Source organism: Vicugna pacos, chromosome 7 (genome assembly GCF_048564905.1).
Source record: "Vicugna pacos chromosome 7, VicPac4, whole genome shotgun sequence".
NCBI lineage: Eukaryota > Metazoa > Chordata > Mammalia > Artiodactyla > Camelidae > Vicugna > Vicugna pacos.
Window position 1 is genome coordinate 81,211,035 of NC_132993.1, and position 25,627 is coordinate 81,236,661.

The window sequence follows — 25,627 nt, forward strand, 5'->3', positions numbered from 1 at the left end:
CAGCTGGTTTGTAAGAGTCAGTTATGATTTGAGGAAGCAGCGATGAAGGAGACAGACCACCCACCCATGAGCCAGATAATAAATGGAGAACATTTACACACTTCTTTCTTGGTGTTCCAAGATGAGTTCCAGGCCTTTGTTGGATACTCCCTCCAGAAATGGTAAGCTTCTTAGAGCAGGGACCATGATTTTACATCTTATTTATTATCCCTACAGAGAAGCCAATAGAAATAAAATAAATGCTTTTTGTTGATGGTCTGGGGCCTGTGTGGAAGCCATTCTTATAACTGAAAGCTTATTTGATGCACTTTGCAACCTCCCTCTCTCTCAGAAACAGAAAAGGAAGCTTGGAGAAAACCAGGATGGATCCAGGAAGTAGGATGCAACTGTGTTGTACTAGATGGTTTAACTTGTGTGAGCTCCATCTGTACCCTCTAAAGAGCATGGTGTCTGTAAATAGGATCATGGTGCTTTGGGTTTCTTAATCTTTTGTAATTCCTCATTCATTGGTAAATGCTTTTATTTTATTTGTAAAATTTCCAACATGTTTCCAGCTATGCAAAGAGGCAACTGCCCTTCTGTGACCACAGAGGGGGAGCCCTGAGTTCCTAGAGGACAGCTGTGGGCCTGAGGAACAGGTAAGAACTGCTTCTCTCCTGCTGTGAGAAAGCTTCCCTAGGAAGGCTGGGTCAGAGAGGCCTCGTATGGAAGAGTCCCGGTGACAAAGGGAAGAGATGTGGCTTTGGAGTAAGCCAGACACAGCCACAGCCCCACTGACTGGCACTGTCAGCCTAGTAAAGAATTCTCTCTTTGCCTATAAAGTAGGGAAAGAAAACATATCTACAAGTTGTAAGGATTCAAGAAGTGTCTTCAAGAGCAAGCATGTTGTGAGTTGTGTCATGAGATAGACAGACACAGAGATACAGAGGAGTGGGGAGAGAGAGAAAGTGAAGGACGTGAGGGGACAGGATTAGGAGTCAGGACCGGGGACCTCGTTAAAATCCATATTCTGATTCCAGAGGTCTTGAATGAGGCCTGAGTTTCTGCATTTCCAGCCGCCAACCCCCAGCGATGCTGCCCTGCTGGTTCGGTGACCACTGGGGTAGCCAGGTTCGAGGTGGACCTCATCACCCTGATTTTCATTCCCCAGAAGCCCTCCCCACCACCCGGCAGATGGCAGCCCTGGGTGTGTCCAGATCCTGCGTGCTGTGCGCTCACTGCACAGAGGACAAAGCAGGGTTACGGCGGGCGCAGGTTATGTCCTGTCATCCCTGCTTATCCTGAGAAGCTTAGCTGGAAGCTCCTTCACCAGTGGAGCCGAGCTCCTGAGTCAGGAAGCATTGGTGGAATCATGGCCAAGGCCTGGGTGGAGGGCTCCTCGGGGGGAATGGGGGGAAATGAGTCTCAGTGTCACATGTTCTCACCATGGGTGGGTGTTCACATCTCCCTGCACAGGAAACAACTTCATCTGCGTTTCCCTTATGGGTCCTGGGAAAGCAAATCTCTCCCTGGGCGGAAGGTGGGTAAGAAGGTGACTTGTTTCCCATCGGCAAGAACGGTACCTGTGGCCCGAATCCAATCCTAGGGTTCTGCACATCTGAGATGCAATTGAAGAGCAACAGATTGGGCGTCAGAAGAACTGGATGTCACTCAGAGCTCGGGAGTGACCTGCGTGTGTCCTTGGACTAGCTACCCCGCCTCCCAGAGACCAGAGTTTTCATCTGTAAAAGAGACATTATCAAATAGCACAACCTTTCCAACAACCCTATTATGAAGAATGAGTGAGAAAATACAGGAAAGAACTTTGAAAACCAAATAAAACATCACACAGTTACAAAGGAGTATAGGAACAGGAGTTCTAAGGCACTTTAGCCACCCAACTGCCCACCTATAAAATTATGTCCCAGACTCTCGAACCCTATTAGGTGGGACCTAAATATACCTGAGGAAGGGGCTAAGTGGAGAGGAAGGTGTGTGTGCTACTCAGGAAATCCATCAGGAAGTCTGTCCTCATTCACGTGGTGTGGTCACCGCTGCCCCAAAGTTTGGGATGCCTGTCAGGACAGGGACAGCCAAAGCAAGACTCCAAATAGTGGACCAACAGGTGTGCAATGTGCATTTAGCTTAAAGGTAAAGGGGTCTATCTGCTTTAATAAAGCACATTTGAGTAAGAGGATTGAGTCCAGTTTCCTCCGTATCACTGACACTAAAATGCAAACACCCCCGAAGTCGAACGTAAGGAGTGAAAAGGACAAAGAGCGTATTGATGGCTCTCCTCTCCCAAGGCCTCAGCCCCCTCTCTGGAAGCCTGCCAGCTCCCTACCATTACTGCAGCTCCTTGACCTGAATTAACAAACCCCAGGCCCTTATTTTGAAGAGGTTGACGCACAAGCTCTGGATAGGGTTTCTCGGTGTTTTGGGAAGAAGCGGGACTCACTCCTCAGGAACGATGCAGCACACAGAGCAGGGGATCTGGGACCGGGCCAGAGGAGGGCACAGGAGGTCTGCACCGGCCATGAACTTTTTCAGCGTCTCAGTCCACTCAGTCCTACAACCAGAAGATGACCTCTGACCCTTCAACAGTACGATTCTTGTAGGTGATGAAACTGAGGACACTGAAGGGGCCCTAGGTGAGCTCCAGGGCTGGGAACAGAAACAATGAGAAAGTCAAATAATCGGTTCTGTTTGCCCAAAAAATGACTCTTCCATTTAGCCACTGGAATCTGCCTAAATGTTATCTTCTAGGTGTCTCTTTCCCCGACACCCACTGAGCAGATGAACAGCCACCCCAAGATGTGTGCACACATTCCATCCCCTTATCTCCTCCTCTGTCTCAGCATTTGTCAGCCTATGTTTTATTTTTCATTTTCTCTCTTCCATCACGATGATGAAAGTTCCAAGATAGTCTGATTTCTTTCTTTTCTCTTATATCCCCACCACCACTCATGGCCTGAAAATCATAGGTGTCCAATAAACATCTCTGAATAAATGATACCCTGGTAGCAATGTCCATGAACTCTGCCTTTAGTTTTAGATTATTCTTGTGCTTTGCACTTATTCTTCTGAGCCCCTCAATATTTTCCTGAGCCATCATCCATCATCATCATCATCATCACTGCAATCATCACATAAAATTGTGTATTTCCATTTGTGCAGAATCTGAAAACCTACGGCTCTCCATGGCAACAGCCTCCTGGCGATGATTCATTGGGCAGGAGAGGGACCAATGATTGCACTTCCAGTTAAATATTTCCCAGCCTCCTTCAGGCAGGTCGCTTCCTTTATGAAATCCACATCTTGGGGTATGTTTCTCCCCAGGACATTTACAAAAAGTGACCAGGTTACTTAGATTTTTTTTTCAAGTCATAAAATCACTTTCCTGATGATATCACAAATTAGAGGCCAATGGTATGCCGATATTCGAACTCCCTGAATTGCGTAGTGACTTCCAAGTGGCAAGAAACAAATTTCTCTAGTGTGAGCAGTTTAGTCATAGGCAGGAAAACGTCTTTGGAAAACATCTAACGTATAGTAAACGCTCGACATTTCTGGAGTGAATGCCTGGATGAAACCCGCCTGGATGCTTCCTCTTTCCCGCCTATGTTGGTGGCTTGAATCTGGGGATTTGCGGTAGAGTTAACTACATGTCCGTAGTTTTTTTTCTCCGAAGCCCAGCTGTCCCTGCATAGCCTCTGTCTTCCTGTACATAAAACATTCCTTGTGCATCTGGAGACTTAAAGAAAGGACCCCGCCAGTCTGCACATGAAATTCGCAGCACTCCGCTCCTGCACCTGTGGGCTGTGTGATCTGGAATATATTTGCATTTCCCGGTCACACTTGGAGCAGCGAGATTTGACCTTCAGAAAGCAGTGGTTTGCTGAGAGCCTGTTCTTAGTTCTTTTTAAATCATGTACACGTGGTGAGAGCCGGACACCTCTGCCTACCAAAGGCTGAAGGAATGTGCCTCGGAGCCAAGTCTAGACCGAATTCCGAGCCTGGGGAGTCAGTGGGACCGGGAAATCACCACCGGGTCCATGCCAACTTTGTGTCCTGCAACTTTACCATTTTTGTGTTTCTGGATCGTAGCCAGCATGGGAGGCCTCTGGTGCCAAGAATGACTGTAACAAGTGGGTTGAGGTTTCCACTGGAGGTTAATTTAAATGTTCCACCTTCCTTCAGCTCCTCATTTAGAGTGTGTTACATTTCCCGAGGCAACCCCAAGATTTTCCAGGACTCTGCTTTGCTGAAGGAAGGAGCGGGGGGATGCCAAGCCATCCTCCGTCCTGTCTTAGTTTATAGCCACCTGTAATCAATCATCTGGTGAAATGGGGATTTACAAAAACAATTGAATTAGGAAAGTACTAATCCCAACTGTCAATGTGATGAGGAAAGTACCGAATCGAAGGGAAGGAGACAGGCACGGTCTTCCCACCTCACTTTCTGCAGACCAGGTGCCCCCTCCCCCTTAACTCATCTCCATCCAAGGCTGTGCCAATCCTGAGCCACACAGCTGGTACCCCATTAAAAGCTGGCACCCCTCTCCCTCGTGTGGTTCCCAGCCTTTATCTTAGACTGCCTGTCTCCACCCATTTCAAAATCTGTGTCTTGAGGACAACATTCCCCCAGCCTCTGACTTTTTTTATGTAGGGTCTACTGTCTCCCACTCTTTCTCCATCAACCTGCACATCGGATCAGTCTTGAAGTCCTACTGATCTGATTCCTGCGTGTTCATGTCCACCTGCACTGCGACTGCACTGGTGCCGGTCCTGGTCTGGTCCTGTCATCTCCCACCTGGCCCACCACAGTCACCTTCTGCTCCCCCTCCTGCAACCCCAGCCCCACCCTCAACCCCATTCTCCGCCGCACTGCACGGTGGATGGACCACGTGGATCTGGTTTTGCTCTTTCCTGCCTACATTCTACTGTTTGATGATACCAGACAGTTGGTGGTCAACCTGGCACTGCCCTCCACACACACCCCTGCTCTACTGTGATCTGCCCCGGCCCTTGTTTTGTCCAGGTCCTCACTTGCTTCGCTAACATTCACGTCTCCAGAATCGCATAAGGTTGCAGGTTCTAGAAGTCTCCTTGAAAGTATCACCTTGGGCCAAATATCCTTTCTCACTTGGCTCCTAACTTCCCATGTCATGGTGAAATTGTTTGATGGTACCTCTTCCTTAAACTCTTGAGTTCCTAGAGAGTAAGATTTTTACCTACAATGCCTGGCCCAATGTCTAAAAGCCAATAGGTACTCAAGAAATCTCTGTTGGACAGAAATGACTGTCTTCACTTTCCCCTCAAACCAGTGTTCTTGGCGTTGATCCCTTGATTCGCTTTATTTTCTGCCTTGACAATGGTGTAGACAACTGTCCTTCCAGTGGTGCTGCCCCCCAGTGGCGTGGTGAGCAACCCCTTCAATCCTGACTCCTAGGGCATCTCTCAGTTGTCCTGGGACCCAGCCCTGGGCTCTTGGTAGCCTCTCTGCAGTTCTAAGAAACCTTTTCAACGAGGACTTAATTCCTGAATGACGTTGAAACTAGGACTCGTGAGTTGAGCAATATAATCACTTTAAATCAAAAAGTCATCCCAGAATAAAGATAGAGAGAAAGGTAGGGTTATGTGGAAGAGGGCACAGCTGTATGTACAAAGGGCTGAAACTCATTTGGAAATGTTAGTCGTCCTAGTACTCAGCTGGTATGAAATGATATTTTTTTTTTCCTGAATTCTGGCTATATATCAGCATTGCCTAGGGGGATTTTAGAAAAGCTGATGTCCTGGTATAATCCCAAATATTCTGACTGAATCGGTCTGAGTAAAGCCTGAGTACTGGGATCTTCTAGAAAGGCCCCTGGGTTTTTGAGCATGCCTGATGAGATGGGTTGGTCTACACAGAGCTTCTTCCCATCAGGTTCTCCAGCCAGAGCAAGTCCTGTCCATTGTACTCCTAATGACAGGGGGCTTCACAAAATCTCAAGTGATCTCTCTTTAGCTCAGCTTCAAATGATGCTTCAACTTGAAATTTCACTATGAGGGCAATTCGTTGAAAAGAAAAAAAAACCTGCTATAAAAGGATCACAGGTATGTGTTTGTAACAGTTAGTTTAAGCACTGACGGGTACTGGCACACATAATTATGTACCCGATGCAAAGACTACAGATTATGTGCAGCCACAGAGTGCATCCACTGCTATGCTGCGACCTGCTGACGTAACACACCTTTGACTTTATCTCATACCTGGGGAAAGCCTGGAGACCAGCTTTCATTAAGTTAGATTGGAAGACATCTTCTAGGGTGAGGGGGCTGCTTGAAAGACACTCTCATTGCTCACAGCTCTTTCCTTTCTTCCTTTTCTTTCTGTTCTTTTCCTTTTTTCTTCCTTTCTTTCCTTCTTTCCTTCTTTCCTTCCTTCCTTCCTTCCATCCTTCCTTCCTTTTCTTCCTTCTTCCTTCCTTCCTTCCTTCCTTCCTTCCTTCCTTCCTTCCTTCCTTCCTTCCTTCCTTCCTTCCTTCCTTCTTCTTCCTTCCTTCCTTCCATCCTTCTTCTCTCCTTCCTTCCTTCCATTTTCCTGAAGCAAGATCGACATCACTGAGGAGGTTAAGGGTAGGTCGACCCTTGGCACTATGACTTAAGCTTTTAAATTTTGTTTGTTTTTCAGCTATTTCGTGCCTGCTACATTGGAGTTACAAGTTCAAAGATTCCGTGCTTACATTCCTTTTGGTCCTTGAAGAACATCCACCTTGAGAAGGAAGTAGGCTGGCAGAGGTTAAGCAAAGGCTTTTGAGACCCACTTCCCTTTCAGCTAGCCGATCGTAGATTACACACCCTAGTGACAGTAAAGCCATTAGAACAGTGCCTTGTACCCAGTGAGCTTCAGATAAGTGTCTGTTAAAATCAAAACAAATGTAGTAGGAAGTTGCTATTTTTGCTTCCCTACATCCCTTCATTTGGGTTTCATTTGTCCTTCCTCAATCAGTGAAATTTAAGTGGGACCAGAATTCCTGAAGGCTTCCCCCTATCTTTTCTGTAGAGACCAAGGCTTCCAGGAATATGAATTTCACAGGGGCCTTTCCAGCATTTTTGCCTTTGGTAACCCCCTTCCTTCACAAAAAAATATTAAAAATTACTTTTTATGACTGCTTTAGTGTAAAGATGAATATAATACAAATTATACTCATTGTTATATATTCATTGTTACTATATTTTTTCTTCTGATGAAAAAAAAAAAGACATTTTTGCAGAGCCCTAAAAGCATCATGAGCTCTTGGCATGGTGCCTCACAGATAACTTGGCCTTGTCCAGTAACCTCACAGTAAGGGCCTTTAATTTGCCAGTCTTCCTCTCCAGGACAAAATGGGAGTGTTTTGTTTTGTGTTGGAGATTTGGAAGAAGGCAGATTTCATAGAGAAATTATAAGTCCAATTCAAAGCAATTCAACAAATTCTTATTAAGTAGCCCTGTGTTTGTGTGTGCATCTGGGTTTCTCATTATTCTTACATACACACACACACACACGCGCACACACACACGCACACACAATCAGTCTCTGATGGATGGAGTTTGCGATCTGGTTGATATGCCCCTCATTTATCCATATCCCAAACGTTTTCTTATGAAGATCCGGACATTAAATGTAATTTTAGTCCTAGGCTCTATACTTACGATTCTTCAACTGTAAACAACTAAGTGAGACTCTGACTAACTTAGGTTACAAACCAAAAGGAGTTCGTTGGAAAGTTACCGGAGAACTCTCAGAATTAAGGAAAAGCTTTGGGCCATCTTTCTGAAAGATGCTATCTTGTGTTTTGTAAGCCAGGGTGCGGAATGTGGGCCAAGTTACAAGGTGAAAGGAAGACATCGGGTGGATTTAAAGGAGACAAGAGGTGCAAGTGATCGGATTTTTATTTTCAGATACTGTATGTAGCTGCCGTGTGGCGAGTGGACTGCAGACGCGGGGTGAGATCAGGAGAACAGGTCAGGAGACGCATTTCAGGGGCCAGGTGGGAAGAGATGGGACTTTCACTAGTGGGAAATGTCCGCATGGAGAGCAGCGGACAGAGGCAGAGCATGGTCTTAAGGCTAGAAAGGAAGGAGGCATCAGAGGGTCCTCATCAGACATTTTGACACGACTAACTGGTCAACAGTCGTGCTGCCCACTGACAACACCACCAACCACCACAAAAGAAACTGGGTGAGGACCAGGTTTGAGGACAGTATCAAAATGACTACAGTGGAAGTCTGAGGTACCAGTGGATAGCCACGTGGAAATGACAAGTCCGGAGGCGGTGTCTGACTCTGGAGTTTCAGGGAAGGGCCAGGGCAAGGTCGGCAATATTTAGGGTGGTGAGTCTGGATGAATTCCCTAAGTTAAAGATCCAGATAGAGAGTAGAAGGGGCTAGGATGGAGCGCTCAGGTCACTGAGAGGCGGCGGGTGTGGGCGGAGTGAAAGCAGGAGAGTGAGTGTGGCGTCCCAGCCACTCAGAGAAGATGCACTATGACATGGTGCGAAGTAAAGCCATGTGAGAGAGAGGCTGCCAGTGGATTTGGTGGCATGAAGGTCATGGGTGACCTTGACCAAGGTGGACTGAAGCGTATGGTGGAAATAGAGATTTTACTGGGATGAGCTGGTTTTTCCTTCATTCTGCCTAGAACAAAGGGGAGCAAAGAAATGGATGTTAACTGGAGGGCGTGTAGCCTCAAGGCAGGAGTACTTTAAGGTTGCAGGTTTGTATGCTAATGGTGGTGATCCAGGAGAAGTGGAAATTTTGATGATTTAGCAAAGACAGGAGCCAAGTCTTTGAAAAGACAAGAGGGTGTGGAATCCAGGTCTGTAGGTGGAATTACCTACCATTTGATGGGAAAGGGAACTCCATACCTTAGCCAAAGACAGAGGGCAGAGAGCAGGTAGGTCCCCAAATACGGCTGGGGGGAGATGAAACAGCTCCCAGATAACTATTTTCTCAATAATCAGGAAGTTCAAGTTTATCAGCTTGGGGTGGGAATGGTCATGATGTAAATGATTTGTGGGTAGAAGGGTGGGGAATAGTTGTTTGGGGGGATCTAAAAGTGAGTACGAAAAGGAAATGCATGCAGGGTGGCCTGGCACTACTGAGTGTCCATTTGAGATTATTAGGCATGAAATTTATGAGACCAGTCAGTATAGTGGGGTTTTTGTCCAGCAACATTTAATTAGCTTGTGGCTATTATTAATAATAATACTAGCTGGAATATATTGAATACTTACTATGTGTCACTTTTTAAAACATTTCACAAGTGCTTACTTTATGATATATGTACAATTACTATATTGCTATTACTATAGGCACAGAGAGGTTAAGCAATTTGTTCAAGGTCACACAGCAAGGAAGGGCTGGAGCTCATTACAGATCCAAGCAATTAGACTCAAAAGACCACATAACTCGCCCCTCACAATGTTACCTCTAGGGAAAACAAGGCAGTTCTATAGAAAACACCCAGCACAGTCCTCTGCCCACAGGACACATTCGATGAATTTTAGTTAGTATGAATAGCAGCATTTAGAGAATATTATCTACTCCCTAGAATGTTTGTAAAGTATAAAAAAGCTAAAATATATGAATTCTGAGCCTAGCACCTGGAACTTACAAATGTTGGCGCACTTCTGCTTTGTCCTCCCTCCTCCAACCAACCTAGGTTAGTAATCTGACCTCTAAATCCTCAAGTCAGTTGATTGCTCAGACTGTGTTGCCATGGGAGGCCACTAGGTGGCGCCACCAAAGAACAAGCATGTTTTCATTAATCTTCAGATGTTTAACTCCAGATACAGGTGAGCCAGCAGAAGCTGGATCTGGACCACCAGGAGAAGGGTCGTCATGAATAAATAAATAGATGGATAGAGCTGCATTTAAATCATATGTCTGGGCAAGCAGGTAAAGCAAAGAGTATGTATATCCACAGAGACTGTTCTTGGCGAGGCAGGCAACGAAGGCCGAGGCAAATTCCGTGTGCTTGCCTGCTAAATAATTAGACAGAACTCTTGCCTGCTTTCTCAAAACCAAGCTATCCTCCAAAACTGTTAAATCCGTGGGTCAGACAAAATTCCGAACAGTGGCAGGGACATCCCCGTGTTTCTTCCGCGTGCCGACCCGCAGGTACCCGAGAGGCAGAGCTGTGACTCAGGAACTGTGCTCCCGCCCCCACCCTCGCCCAGGTCCGCCCATCATCTGACAGCTCTCTCCCAAGCTGCCAGCTCCATCTATGGTCAACAAATGAAGACACCTACTGTTCCCAGGAGCCTTGCCTCATCGGGAGACTATTCCAGGTATCCCCCCTTCGTGCGGCACCCGCATTCCAGCCCTTTCTCTCTGAATGGCGACAGTCAGCCCCAGAAACGGCACTGAATACTTTCCTTATCTTTCCCTCCCTCCCAGCAGTGACGTCATGGGATTGAAATCTCGGCCTGTTTACTGTATCATCGCCTATAGCTCAGTGGGATTCTGGAAAAGGCACAGAGACAATTCAGATAGAAGTAAAAAAAAAAAAAATCCAAAAATTTGAACCACCCACTGTGCTGCATTATCATGGCCTTTGGGTACATGTTCCAAGTTCACCCTCCCCCCATCCCGGGCCATCTTCACGCCTCTCTGTGGTTTCCTGGCTCCTCTCACTAGGGCCACATGTATCCGCTGTGGCCAGTGCCACGGGGCTCCCCAAACACAGATTCCCATGAACACTGAACAAAAGAGGAGGGAGAGGCAGAGTGTGTCAAATGTCTCATTAGGCCTTCTGTCCGATTCTCATTAGATTCGCTGACTGCTTCGCATCGGGCCCACGTGGCCCCAACTCCTTTCAGGCCTGGAATACATAGGTCAGTGCTTATTGTCCCATCAGTCAAGAAGATCCATTTCATTTATTCATAAATTGAAGGTGGCTTCTGAAAAGTCCCAGGGAATTTCTTTTGGCAACTATAAGGCAGGCTTACCTTGGTTACTGGCTATTTTTCCAGCAATCCTAACTAAGCAGGGTGGGCAGAAGAAATCATTTAAAAGACCCAGCATGAAGTCTTCAAACCCTGCTGCAGAACTGGGGCACGAGGAGAGAATTATTGCCACCGAGAGGCCAGCCTGATGTGCTGACATTAGCAACAGGTGACACCGTGGGCCAAGTCACAAATACCACTAGGTTAAGAAAGTAACCATGGCGGACATAACGAGATGCCCAGCGGGAAGGGGATGGAAGAGGACAGCTGTCAGGGCACATCAGTGAGCGGCGAGTCCCGTCTTCCCTGCCCTTGGGGAACATTTGCCCAGTGTGTTGAACTCAGAGCCAGATAATAACATAGAGACATCACCATACAGTTGAATACCCTGCACATTGTGTGTGCAGTGCGTTACCCCTGCGAAATGAAATCACATCCATCTCAGTGTTCTTCTGACTAAAGCAAGTGCCCGATGCCTTCCCCAGGGAAGAAAGCTCCCAAGGTGTGGCAGCCGGGGAATGGAACATGTTGCAGATGGCATCAGTGGACAGCACCCTGAGTGGCCACCTAAAGTACCCCCCTCCAGTGGGAGAAGCAGGTACTGATCAGCGTTTGCTCCAAAAGTGGTAAACAAAGGCCTTCATCATAGGTTCTCTCTTTGCTCTTATTTTCTGTCTTCATGTTTGAATTTCTCCTTTGATGAACATGATGTGGTTCCAAGATGGTGTTGAGAGTCACCTGGTGTCTAAAATCTGAGAGGTGATACTCGCAAGGAATATCACTTTTTTTTTTTTTTTTTTGCTGGACAGTCAAATTCAAAGGAGGTAACTTTTAGAAGGTAAATATTTTTCCCTCAGCTGAATGTGTGATCTGGGTTTGCTAAAGGCCTTTAAAGGAAAGTCAGACTGCCCAAGAGAAACACTTGTGAAATCAGTTCTCGCCCAAAGACTCCTTCTGCCTGCCCGGTGCCCCCCCACGGAGGGCAGAGAAGAGGTATTTCTTAATGAAACCTTCTCCTCCTCAGTGAGGCGGGTATTCCCCAAGGAGGAAGGATGGCGATGACTCAGGGAGGAGGCAGCGGGTGTGGTCCCTTCCAGACAAGCTGTAGCTACTCCATAAACGGGAAAGACATGGTCACTCTTCTTTTATGGGTTTTGCTCGAATTTGCAACATCCCGTTTTTGAGATAAAACTGGAATCCTGTTTCCATTCAGGGCTATACAAAGAATTCCTGTCTCAGTCTGTGGCCATATCAATGAAGTCACATATTTTTAAGGTTAGGTATGGCCTTTGTATCAGAGTATGTGTGGTCAGGTGCAGAAGGACCTACATGGAGGTTGGAGAATAGAACTTTCTGGTATGAAAGGGCCTGGTCATTGCAAAGACACTTCTTTGAAAGTTTTTTTTTCCCCCTGCCCAACATGGACTTCTAAGTAAGAGTCAGCATCCTTGGTGAGCTGCCCTCATCCTTCTGTTTCAACACTCTCTCTTTGGAGGACTCGACCTCTGAGCATTTCAGGAAATACGTATCCCAGACTGCAACACTCATTCACAACTTTACCAAACAAAAAAAAGTATTTGTCTCCCAGCTGGCTCATGGAGTCCACTGTTTCCCGAAGCCCTTCTAATACAGCAGGTCTCTGTGCGTGCGTATTTGAAAGAGACACTCTTAGTGGTGCCTGTGGGCCACGATTGTGGGGATGACATCAAAATTTTGGCTCCAAAGCTCTTTAGCAAAAAGCCCAGTTCAGAGACAGACTAGAAAACAATGGGCTGAAAATGATCTTGGCCTTTCAAGTGCTTTATCCGATCCAAAGTTCCAGCGTCAGAACCTGACCTCCCAGCAAGTGTTGCTTTCACTGCCAACCATAGAGAATCACTGAGAAGACTAATTAAAGAATTTGAACTTCATTCCATCTCTGGTTAGCTGACCCTCAACAAAGGGCTGGACTCGAAACAAAGATGCTCTGAGCCAACAAGATATAGGATGTGCGGCGCTCTCTCGCCAGGCTCCGGAGGGCGGCAATCTCCCGTGCTCTTCTTAGAAAGAGCTACTTGTGCGCAAAATACCTCATCTCTCTCTCTCTTTTTTTCCCCTTTCTTTTTTACAATGGAAAACGCATTGGGTTGCCATCAGAAATAATGAATTTTGAAGTTCCTGAAAGTTATTCATTTATTGGACTCGACTTTCCACCCTTCCTTTGAATTCCAGGAGCCAGGTCAAGACGGTGAGTTCTCATGGAAAATTAAGCACTTATGCAAAGGTGCTTAAAGAAATATGCTTGTTTCAGGTTTCAGACTCTCCAGGGGATGATGGTCATTGATTCCAGGCTGAAGACAACAAGAAAGACTCCCAGGTACGACGGACTTAGGTGGAATCGGGCCAGTGTACCTGAAAAGCCTCCTGCCAAAAAACACCCGGGCCTATCCTCAATACTCACCCCTCTCATTCTTTTTTTTTTTTGCCCCTACATTTCCAGATCACATAGTTTGGCAGTCACCGTAATGATCACATGGAACGGCATTGATTAACTGGATATCTTGGCTGATCGAAGAATGACTATTTTAAGATTGTGGAATGATTTCGGAAAGTTCCATAATTAATTAGCCACTGAAGGGAAGGGATCCATTATAACATGTATCTTTATTAGTTTGTTAGACAGCTGACGTAAATTTAAAGAAGAGGGGCTTCAGGAAGGCGCCTGGGGTGGGGGTGGGGTAAATATTATTTTATTGATCTAGAAAAATATTGGGCTTAGAGATTCATAATTTATTTTTAAAATTAAAGAGCAGAGACAAATAATACTTCATTTTCAAACGTATTTTTTTTTTCTGTTTTAACTTTGGTAACAATAAAACAAAGATTTGAGCAGGAGAGTCATCACATAAAAATAAAAAGTGGGTCCCCTCCCTGGAGTTGTCCACTAACCCGACTTACCCTGCACATAACAGATGTCTTCACAATCTGGTTAGATCAATGGAGACTGCCCTCATTGAAAAGGCTTTTCCAAAAGCATTTTATATCAAGTCAAGTCCTCCTTAATCTAGAATAAAGCTAAATATATACAAGACTGACCAAATACTTACAAGGGTCAACTCAAACCTGTGCTCAGAACAGGGGCTCCAGCTCTCCTCTCTGGGTCTGGCTGGAGTGTCCTTCCTGCCACGTGCGCCCCTCAGGGTACCCCCCGGGGAAGGGGATGCAAGGCTTTGGCATGTCACCTGATCCCCTCGCTCTGGAGACCTAGCCTTCAATGCCAGGTAGGTCCTCCTGCGAATGACCAAATACTTGACTTTGAACTTTCAGCGAAAGAGTTAATGTGGGGTGATCAATGAGTGAAACTACATTATGCAATCCCAGAAGTATGTCAGAAAGTAAGAAAAGAAAAGGGAAATTAACATTCTTGGATTATTTGACCATGAGAGCACGGACATTGCTTCCAATAAAGGCTTCGATGACAAGGGGGCCTGGAAGGAATCGCCATGGAGCTCCAAAGAAGAGTGAAATTGCTGTATGTATTTTTTAAAAGCTCCGTGTTCAGTCGTGCTATGTAGAATCCACTCTTTTCTCTTCCCTTAACAAAATCTTGGGTGTATTCCATAACTTCCTGGTCACATTTGGTAATTAAAACTTAGCGTGGCTTAATTTAAACCCTTAATTGCAGATCCAATTTACAGCTAGAGCTGTGACTCTGACTGCTTAGAAAGAGGGCGGGGGGGCGGGAAAGATCTGGCTCTGGGTCGATGCTGTCCTCCCCCCGCTCTAGGCCAAGCTACTCGGGAGCCTGAGGGAGGGTCAGGGGACTCAGAAGAATGTCCACTTGCTCTCGGTAGGGAGGAGGTGCCTCTGGGCATTGTTCTGATGCTTCCTGGTTCCATCTGCTGTTAGTGCTTTCCACGTAGGTGGTGTAGCTGGGATGTTTAAGCTTTCCCCACCTCCCCAGTTCAGCCTTGTCTGCAGACATCCCGGGTCTTGACTTGGTGGCTACTGAAGGGATCCCATGGCTCCAGCACTCAGCACCCACACTAACGTCTGGGCTCCTTCAGGTGGAACCGATGAAAGGCTGGGGTCCTCTTTCACATCATCCAAGCATGGACGGAAACAAGCTGAGCTGGCGGATCATCCTGCCCTTCCCCGGCATTTCTGCCACAGTCCCTCCAAGTTCTGGTCCTCAGGCCTTCAGAAATTTCTAGGCTGAAAGGTCACAGGTTGCATATGCTTTGCCACCCGCTCAGGGCTACACATCAAATTCCCCCAAGAATCCTGGCACACACTCTTCTGTGGAGACGCCTTGAAGGAGAGTCTGACAGCTTTGGAAGTTCACTTAAGGAACGAGATGCCCATTTCCCTGCGTTGCAAGTGTCCCAGTCATTACAAGTGACTCTTCTGCAACCCCCTCACTTTGTTTCAGAAATGGAAACACACTCCTCCCTGCCCTTGGTTAGGGCTGAGAACAGACTGGGACCAGTGCTCAGGAATTCCCAGAAGGCCCTTGCGGAGCATCTTTCCTGCCATCTTCTCGAGGCTGGGGAGGGCCTGGAAGGACAGCGCTTGATGGGACCATCCTACAACCTCTGCGTCACCCTAAAGGGTAGCGTCTGGTTCCAAAGCATGGCTTCTTTATGGGTCCTGTTAGAATATCTGTTTCCAGTGGTATGAAAGCTCTTGTTATACATCCAAATTGGACATGACTAGAAAGGGACTTGTTTGGGGAAAAATGTTGTTCCAAAGAAATGTAAGTTCTGTGGTAAGAAATGGGCAACTGAAGGAAAGCTTACTATTTCACACACCCTATTTGAACCATTCTCCAAATGAATAAGCTTTCTGTTCATGAAAGTTAGAGGAAGGAGACTGAATGGAGTTTACCTTCCACGTCACAGGCATAGAACCACGGATAAAGTTATAGTCATGAAGTATTTGTTGTATCACACGCCCACTTGTTTAGAATCCTCTTAGGAATAAGCTACCAACTCAGAGCTTAAAGATCTTTGGGTCATCCTTGATCCATCCTTCCATCCATCCATCCATCACATCCATCTATCCATCCATCCATCTCAGTGTCCTGATTGTTGTCAATTAAATTGTTGTAACACAGTGTTTATTATGTGGTCCAAAGGTCAACTGCACCAGAATCATCTGGGGTATTAACAAGCACCCCAGAGAAGTCTGATTGAAGTTTGAGAAACTAATGAGAAAGTAAAATTTGTGAAACTCTGTGCTGCACTGAAAACGACAGCAGGGCACTTTCTCACCAATGAAGGCAGTGGTCAGTCTCTTCCATGATACTTTCCCAGGCATGACTGGTCTCCCAAAGAACCTCCCCTTGAGACGTGTGCAACACATTTTATTCACATGCAAACTTGAATGTGCACGTCTAAATAAAGTGAATCTACGAGTGTTTGCTCAGTATGTGAAAGAGTTTTTTTTTTAAATTGCACTCAGAGAGTTCAGATCAGAAGTAAGCTGACTGCTTGCCAGACAGCTTCATACCATCAAATAGCAAGTACTTCTTCACCATCCAAAATTATTGTTTATTTGTTTCTGGCTTATTAGCCACCTTTGCAAGCCTGGATATTAAGATCCTTGCCTGCTTGTTCACTGTGATCCCAGTACTTAGATGAGTACCCAGCAGGTAAGAGGCATGCAGTTAGCGTCTGTTAATGACTCAGCAAGCCACATATATCCACATGAGGAGAACACAAATTTTGCCAAAATCATCAGAAGGCGTTGAAGTGGACTAGGGATCCCAGAGGACTGAAGAACGTATGGAGTTAATTTTGGAAATATTCCTAGAGGTATTGATCTTGAGCTGAAACCTGAAAACCCTTCTGAAAGGTGTAAAGAGTGAAAGTTAGAAAACTATTCCTCATCTATAGACTATTTCGGACAGAGGCCTTGAGGCAGAAATTGAGAAATGGGTTCTGAAAAATAAGAACCTCAGCGTAGCTGGGTCAGAGAGACCCTGGGGAGGAGGAGCGCGTGAGGAGGCACCGGGGCGGGGCAGGTGGGGGAAAGTTGGACTCAATGGTCAGAAGTTTCTATTTGGTCCAGATGGTAACAGGAAGCCACTGGAGGGCCATGTTTACACATTTTCAAAATCCAATTAGCATACCACATGTTTTTACGGTCTAATCACCCATTTTGGACCCATTAAATAAATTAGTTGAAAGAGAAAAACAAAGGGAAAAATAAAATGATGTGTCATTCAACAGCATTAGGAAATCATGGGAGAAGCATGTGAAATTGAAATGTTTGACCTGGAACCAGAATAATCCAATAATGGTCTTGATGACTGAGTTTCCAACTGAACCAGGCCCGCTTGGATGTTTGAAAATACGAACAGTTAAGGGGAAAAAAAAAAAAAGAAACAATGGTGGTGATTTGGATGTGGAAAATAGGCATCTCTCTCCCTCCAAGAGGTTGAGACATCCCGGGACTGAGGACGGAAGGCTAGGCCGGCTGGTTTCTCATGCTCAAGTCCAAGCTCTTGGTTCTGATCATTCTATAAGGATGCTGGTGGAGGCGCAGGAGGAGGAAGCAGCTGTTTGAGTGGAATTCCCTCCGGAGAGGAAGCAAGTCCAGCCATCCAGATGGGATCATGAGAAGGGAGGAGGATGGGAGAGAAAGTAGGCACTGGGAAGAGAGGGAACCAACGGCCTGGGACTGCGGCAGTCACCCTCCATCCATTCCTCAGCCTCAGCTGCAAACTAGAACCTACGGAAAATGGCATGTCCTGACCCAACAAAAGTGGGGGTGGGCAGAGAGAAAGGCTGTTTTCTTCAGAGACAATAAGGACCCTTATTCTCTGGTGCTAGGATGATTTTCTTGTTTAGAACCCTGTGACTCAAAGTGTGGTTCCCCAGCTGGGGCATCCATAAGCCCTGGGGGCTTGTGAGAAATACAGAAATTCCATCACCCCAGACTTACTAAAGGAGAGTCTGCTCTTTAAACAATATTTCCCAAATGATTCATAAACACATTGAAGTTTGAGAAGCGCTGTGTTAGAGGCTTTGGAGCAAACTAGATAAGGTAAAATCAGAGGTGAGAAAAGAGACAATAGTCATCCCATGGGACAGGAAGCAGAGTAAGCCGTCTCTCCCCCCTCCCCTGCCCGCCTTTGGACTTGGACAGGTTACAAGACCCACCCACATCCATCCATCCAACCCTGGAGACGCAGGCACACAGATGTACACTTGTATACACAGATACAAGTTGCTGGGAGTGCACTGGTGGGAGACTTTCCTCTGTTCCAGCCCCAAATCAGCTTTTTTTTTTTCTCTCTCTCTTTGCAGTGTGACTTTGGAGCTACTGTCTTTTCCCTGAATTACACCCAGTTCCTTTCATCAATTATATTTTATGTTCTTTCCCTGTCTGACTTCATACTCCACTCTCGCATCTTTCTCGAGTGCAGCCCCGGGTCAACCAATAACCAGCGAAGCCAAATCAAGACAGTTAGAACTGCTGTTACTTGCTATTCAGCTGGAAAAATAATGACTCCCCAGCTTCTCAAGTGTGGAAATTTCCCGGAACCAGCCTCTTTCCAGGGCCGAGGGACCCTCCCTCATTAGTTCCGGTGAACTTTCCCTCCCTCGCATTTACTTATACTTCTCATGAGGTTCCGGACTTGACTAGCTCACACTCTACTGGGCTTCTTTCCATCACCTCAAAACTCCTTCTTGCCTTTCTGTGTCGTTTTTTTAGTCTCTGTAAAAGGCAGGGCATGAGAATGACTAAGGGCAAGAGGTTCATGGCTGATGAATCTGGACTCAGTCCAACTCCACTACTCTGTGGTCCTGGTGGAGTTACTCAGTCTTTAGGAGCTGCGGATTCTCTGCCCGTAAAATGCGGATAATAATACTGGCTGCGTAGAAACTTGTCATCATCAAAGGCGCATCGCAACCAAGCTGTCAGCACGGCACAGGCACATGGTAAGTGCTCAAACAAGGAGAAGTGACAGCTATCCAGGGCCTTTGATGGTACATTCATTAGGTAATCTTGACTTACAAGAAGCATTAATTATCCAAATGCCTCACTGATACTGTGATTACTTCAATTCTCTCTAGCCAGGGCTACCCTAGGATTCATGTAGGTTTTAGGTGAGAAGATTGCCCGTTCAACGACACTAATCTCATATCCAGAAAAACTCAATGAAAAGCTAACCAAAGCAGAAGAAAGTAACATGAGGGAATGTGTCGTGATAAAGTGATGGGTGTACTTTTGGAGTCTCAGGATTTATGATGAAAATTCTAAATAAAAGGCAAGAGAGGCTGACTTTGTTTCAGTGTTTCCACATTCAGAACTCTTGAAAATGTCTGCGTAAAGCACGGCACAATGAGACCATGTGCAAGCCACCACTGATGATCCAAGTAAAGAACCTCTAATAAAATCTTATATTGTGATTTTTTTTTTTAACTAAAAAGTCACTCCTGTGATGGCAGAAAGTTTTGTCCCACAGTCGACTGGGCTGTTTCAGAACAACGATAAATATAAATGGCATTTCACTTGGAACTGTGGAAACAGTACACGGTTTCTACTCCTTTGGCTGACCAGCCATTTATCACAGGTCATTTCCATAGGGGCTCAGTGGCTTGGTAAACTAATCACTCGGCTCCTTCATGTGCTGCTTGATGTGTTCTTATCAGCACATCATGTGAAATTAGTTTGATGATTTCAGTTCCTTCTCTTGGAACCCACAACCCAGTTCACAGACAAACCGAAAACAAATTGGCTGCACCTACCAGCCTGGGTCCACACCAGGGGACAGTTGTGTCGTGAGGTTGGATTCATGGACAGCCAGGGAGTCTGACCCCTGAGAAGGAAACTTTGGCTGAGGACATAAATAAAAAATACAGTAAGAAAAAAAAGTGATGTATGTGTGTGCATTTGTGTGTGCATGTGTGCATAGGTGGCCATATGTATGTGTGTTGCATCTGTGCAGACATGTGTACACGTGTGTATGCATGGATGTATGTGTGTGTGGTTGTGGTGATGAGCTAATTTAGGAGGGCAAATATTCTGACAGAATCTAAAGTGGCTACTTAATAAAATTTGGATCATGACATATTTTAGTTGCTTTGGAAAAAAAAAAGAAACATTACTTTAGTTTTTTATTTTTTCACTGATTTATTTGTCTTCCTAATCTCTCCCTACACTATTTCTGGTCCCATATGCTCTTCCAAACTTTTGCTGCTCTTCCAGCAAAAACTGAGGTCTAAATCCCCTGTCTTTGAAATTGTGCCTTTTTGTAATCATGCCAATGAATAAGACATTGTGGATGTGAGGCTACGTGACTTCTGAGGCTACGCCATAAAGAGTTTATCACTGCTCTCTCTCTCTCTGTCTCTGTCTCTTAGTCTCTCTCCCACATGTCTTGGGAACCCTGAGCTGATAGGTAAGAATTGCACCCTCCCTGACGCAGTTATGCTGGAGGCAGCCCGGGGAAAGGCCACACTGCAGAGAGGGCGGTGCCTGAGAAGCCCGGGGTCTGGCCCCCAGCTGTCTGAGTCCTCTCGGCTGAGGTGATACATGTGTATGTGGCCGAGGGGGCTTTCAGACACCGCCACGCCCCACCCTCACGCTGTCCTCACCCGAGCCACATGGAACCAGCAGCCCAGCCACCCCGGCTGAGATGGAGAGACCCAGATGGGCAGAGACCAGCTGTCCCCACCAAATCCTGTCCACATTGCAGATTTATAGCAAAATAAATGCAATTAAGTTACTGCATCTTGGGGTGGTTTCTCACCCAGCAACAGATACCTGGAACATATATCATATGAATTTAGCTTGATGACTTTTTTCTTTGGGGATTTTTTTTTAAACTTGGGGAACCATAATCCAATTCAAAGACAAACCAAAACATTTGACTGAATCCACTAACCTGGGGTCACACAAGAGGACAGTTGTGACTTGACAATGATTTGGTGAAAGTCAGTGAGTCGATTTTGGCTTCTGAGAAGGACGCTTTGCCTGGGGAAGGAGATAATAATATTTTTAAAAAGTGTGTGTGACAACATGGTAGCAATGCCAATTTCCTGGTTTTAATACTGAACTATGGTTACATACGATGAAAACATTGGGGCAGACTGGATGAAGGGTACATGGGCTCTCTCTGTGAAGTTTTACAATTGCCTGTGAATCTAATTATTTCAAAAAAATTCAAAGTGTATGTGTATGAGTATATTTGTGCGTGTGTGTATTAGGGTGTGGGCTGTGGTGAATGAACTGGTTTGGAATGGCAAATATTCTGGTGGAACTTCCAGTGACTCCTTAAAAAAGTTTGATCATTGCGTATATTAGAAACATCAAGTTTAGATATTTTTATTAACTCACTCACCACCACCCTCTCTGGCTCATGTCAAATTTAAGAAGAGGGGCATTTACTTTCACCTTTTCAGTCAATTTGCACAATTTTCATACTGGAGAACCACAATGAGTATTGATCCAAGCGATCTGAAAACTCTAAAATAAATCTCAGCCTCTCCGGGTGGGTTCCAGTTTCTTCCAGGGGATGTGACTGCCAGGCTGGAGAGGATGCTTACTGAAGGGGGAAGCTCCCAAACTTGACATTAATCCTAGGGGTCAGCCTGAACCCAACTACAGCTGTTTTTCCCTCGTAGCCGTGAAAAACCACTTTGTCTACTGAGAAATTATTACTCGGGTCTTCCCCTTACACTCATTTTTCCCTGTATATCTGTTCCCTCGATCTTCACTCATCTCAAAGTGATCATTTCCCAAGAACAATTCTTGTATTACTCTTTCAGTACCATGCTTCATGCTCCTCTAAGAACATGGGCCAAAACAGATGGTAAATAATACAAAAATTAAAAGCTCTTATGCCCCTGTGTTAAAACATACAAACATATCCTTAGACACACATGCGCACACATGTGCGTGTGCACACACACACACACACATGCACAGGATTCAGGAAGTTTCTTTCCTTGTTTTCACTGAGATAACTACTTTCAGACTTTTTATATCACCGATTCTATTATTAACAACAGTAACTTATACAGTGACTTACTTTCATCATAACTGGCCCCTTTTCCATGTCATCTCAAAAAGTTTTGTGGAGAATCTCTCAAATATATTCGAAAATTTCACCAAGTGGCAATAAGGTAGAACTTCAGAGGAATATTAATCCAGAAAGATTTTCCGTTAAAAAAAAAAGATTTCCTATTTAAAAACTCTCGGATTGGTTTGGGAAATTCAAACTAATTCCAAACAAAATTCCATACCATAATTCTGGAGAGCTACACAGGCATGTGGAAGAGACTGAGAACTCCCTTCAATGAACAAATTTATCTCGTTAAGATTAATCCAACATCACCCTAGCTGCTTTGACCTGGAAATTTGTTTTCTTTTGTTTTCATTTCTCTTTTTCCCTCTCTTGCCTATTATGCATTCATGTCTTACAAAACTAGGGATTCTTCAATTGCATTTAAATAATGTTACACTCAAAAGTGGTAAGTTAAATAATTTTGGTTTTTTTTTCACACATTCATAGAGAAGAGGAAAGAAGAAAGAACCTATTTATTTCCAGGCCTATTTTAAAAAGTTAGGCACTCATGTTGAAATTAGAAAAAATGTGAGGTTATTTTCCCCACGTGTGTTTGGGTAAGTTACCCTGTCTGAGACTTGGTTTACAGAGCTTACAAAATAGGCTAATAATAATGCCCATTTGGTGAGCTTGTCGGGCGGATTAAATTACAGACTTAGCCTATGTCGTTACCCCTCTTCCTGGCTGGTGGAGACCAGTCCAGAATGTCTGGGTGACCTGGCAGCTCAGTATTGATGAAACAGGCTAAACCTGATGACTTTCATTAAATCAAGAATTCCGATCTCACACAAACAGCAGTGAGACTGGTTCCTGGTGGTCAACATGTGAGGCCCCAGAGGGGAAAGCAAGTTAGGAAGTGGGGTAAGAGGGGCAGGTGCAGACAGGGACTTACGACAGCCCAGTCTCCTGCCTTAATACCTGTCCTCAGAGCTGACATTTCTCCATCGTTCCTACATGCTGAGCACTGTGGTAAGCACTTTACCCGCAGTAGCTCATCAAATGTTCAAAATAACCTATGAGACAGGCCCTCTGAAGATGCCCATTTCACAAATGAGAGTGGCTGAGAAATGGGTCAGTTAAGTGGCAATGTCACGACTCAAATCCAGGCAATCAGACGCAAGGCCAGCCTCTTACCACTGTGTGATCTGGGCGTCACTTCTGTCAACCTAAGTTTTTTAATTTGACCGAACCCAGTGATGGCTCTCTACTGTTCTCTCCCCCTCCTTCCTCTCCTTTTCTCTCCATCTGTCAGGATGTCCTGGGAAAGGAAGGTCCACTTGCCCAACCCAAGGCCCTTTTCCAGGAGGAGTCAGGGCACTGGCATGTCCCCTCCTAAGAATATACTTCTGATGAAAGTGGAGGGTAAGACCTTCCAGTACACAAGGCAACAACTCCTCATCTCTCCAAGTGTGGTTACCTGGGAATCACTCATTTACAAGCTGCGCCAGCTTTACAAACAATTCGGTTCATTGGGACCTACGTCCTCTGCTATCAGCTGCCGTCTACCATTGGTAAACCTCTCAGCAGCCACCCTGCCCCACTGCCATGAACCATGGAGGACACACTAGACACTGTGAAGTGGAGGACAGTTCTATGAAAATCAGAGTGCAGTTGCCTGGCTGGAACCTGAGGACAAGCCTTACTGCTATGCCTGGTGGTGTTCTTTGGGGACAAACTGCTGCCACCTACCTTCCCGACATCCACCAAGATGTGCTTTGGGGAAGGTGGTGGTATGAAGTCCAAAGTCAGGGAATGTTTTCCTTACTGAAGTCACTACAGTTTGAAGTTGGTTCCTTAGCTTTCTTAGCTCTTCAGGGAAATGCACTTTTGTAAATTACTGTTTGTTTTTATTTTTTATTGTTTGGGAACTATACTCAGGATGGACACATGTTACCTAGTCTCAGAGGCTGGTGTACATATAAAACAAAATAGAAATACACTGTTTTATGTTTAAAAGTGGGACGGCCAATGGGACATCACATTACATCTAGGAAGAACTCAGACTTGCCAAGGTAGGACCCATGGATTCCTGTCTTCCTGACTCACCTGGTTCTGATTCATATTTTTTCTTTTGTTTTTCTTTTAAATTCAAATTTGCTTTTTTTCCCCCTAATTACAAAAACATGGTAAAAGAATCTAAGAAACATTTATTAGTAAAAAAAAAAATTGAGGAGGAAAATAATGATCTTTTATAATCCCACCATTCCGCAATAACCACGGTTAACATCTTCCAGACATTTTAATATGTGTACTTGTATGTATAAGCCAGATGTCAACTGGGTCTCTCTGCTCCTTATTATCTAGATAAGATGCCTTGGTCCTTCGTTTCATTGCTTTCCTCAAGATTTTGGCAACTTCCCAGAATCTCACATTCTAATGATCACCTGTGACTCTGACTTCCTGCTTCTTCTGAATTCCATGCTCCTCTCTTTAGCTTACAGCTGTTCCTTTATTTTGCTTCGGCCACAGACCCAAAGGTGGAAGTAAGGTTCTTTCCTTGATTGGCGAGAAACAACAAATCACCCCAACGAGGAGTTTTTTTGCTGCGTGGCCGACTTCATTTCAGGATGTGAAGACCATTACACTTGAACATTTGACATTGTTTTCCTTAAAATTCTTTGGTCCTTAAGCCGTGCTACTCAGCCATGCACTTTCCCCTTCTTTTCAGTCTGTTTCTGCTTTCTCCCTTTCACAGGCAGAAACCATATTCTTCACTTTTTTCTTTTTTCCTAACAAAGCAATTCAGTTAAAGACAAACTTAACTCTAGGAATTCCCTTCCTAGACACAAAGTCTCCCTCAGAGCTTTGACACTGAATTATCAAAGGGGCTAGAGTTATTGGATAAGGACCGTTCACGCCCCCAGATGCGGCAGGAAGTTTTCACTGAGATACAGAGATGAAGTGCACGGCAAAGACAGACGGAGTTGAAAGTAATATGTTCTGCATGGGGGAACTTCAAAGGAGATATTTGAAAAATGAGTTTCATAGTTCTTAGGCCCCTCCCTCACATCAAGGATATAAAGAGACAAGAATGGAGATTAAGAAAGGCTTTAGGAAGATTTCACTGAATCGAGCAGTTAATAGGCTGTAAGAACCCCCATCCCAATATGGGGATTGGGATGTTTTCCATTCCCTATCAAGTTCTTGGATAACAGCAAAGCTTCAAGGACCACTCAGAATTGATTTGATACGTGTTCTCCTCCATGGGGGAGGTGCAACAGGTTGATTTCTGACTTCTGCTTGGAAAACATGTGAGTGGAGCTCAGCTAGATGCCCTGGGGTGGGGTGGGGCACCTGCCTTCAAGGAAGAGGAAGGTAGATGTTGCTTAAGGACCAGATGTGGCCCCACAGTCAGGGACAGCTGGTCAGATCATCTTTAATGCAGCCCAAGAGGATTTCTTGGGGAGCCTTGGGACTTAGGGAGTCTCTGTCTGGTGGGCTGCTGTGGGGTGAGAGACTAATTGGCAGGAACACATGACAAAGACATGGGAAATGCAATCAAATGAGTCCAATGGTAGGGGTTGAGAGAGGGCTCAAGAAAGGCCGGCAAAGGGCCAACCAGAGAAAGAGAGCTTTGATCTCCAAACAGGTCCCCAAAGCAGGGCTCCTCTCAT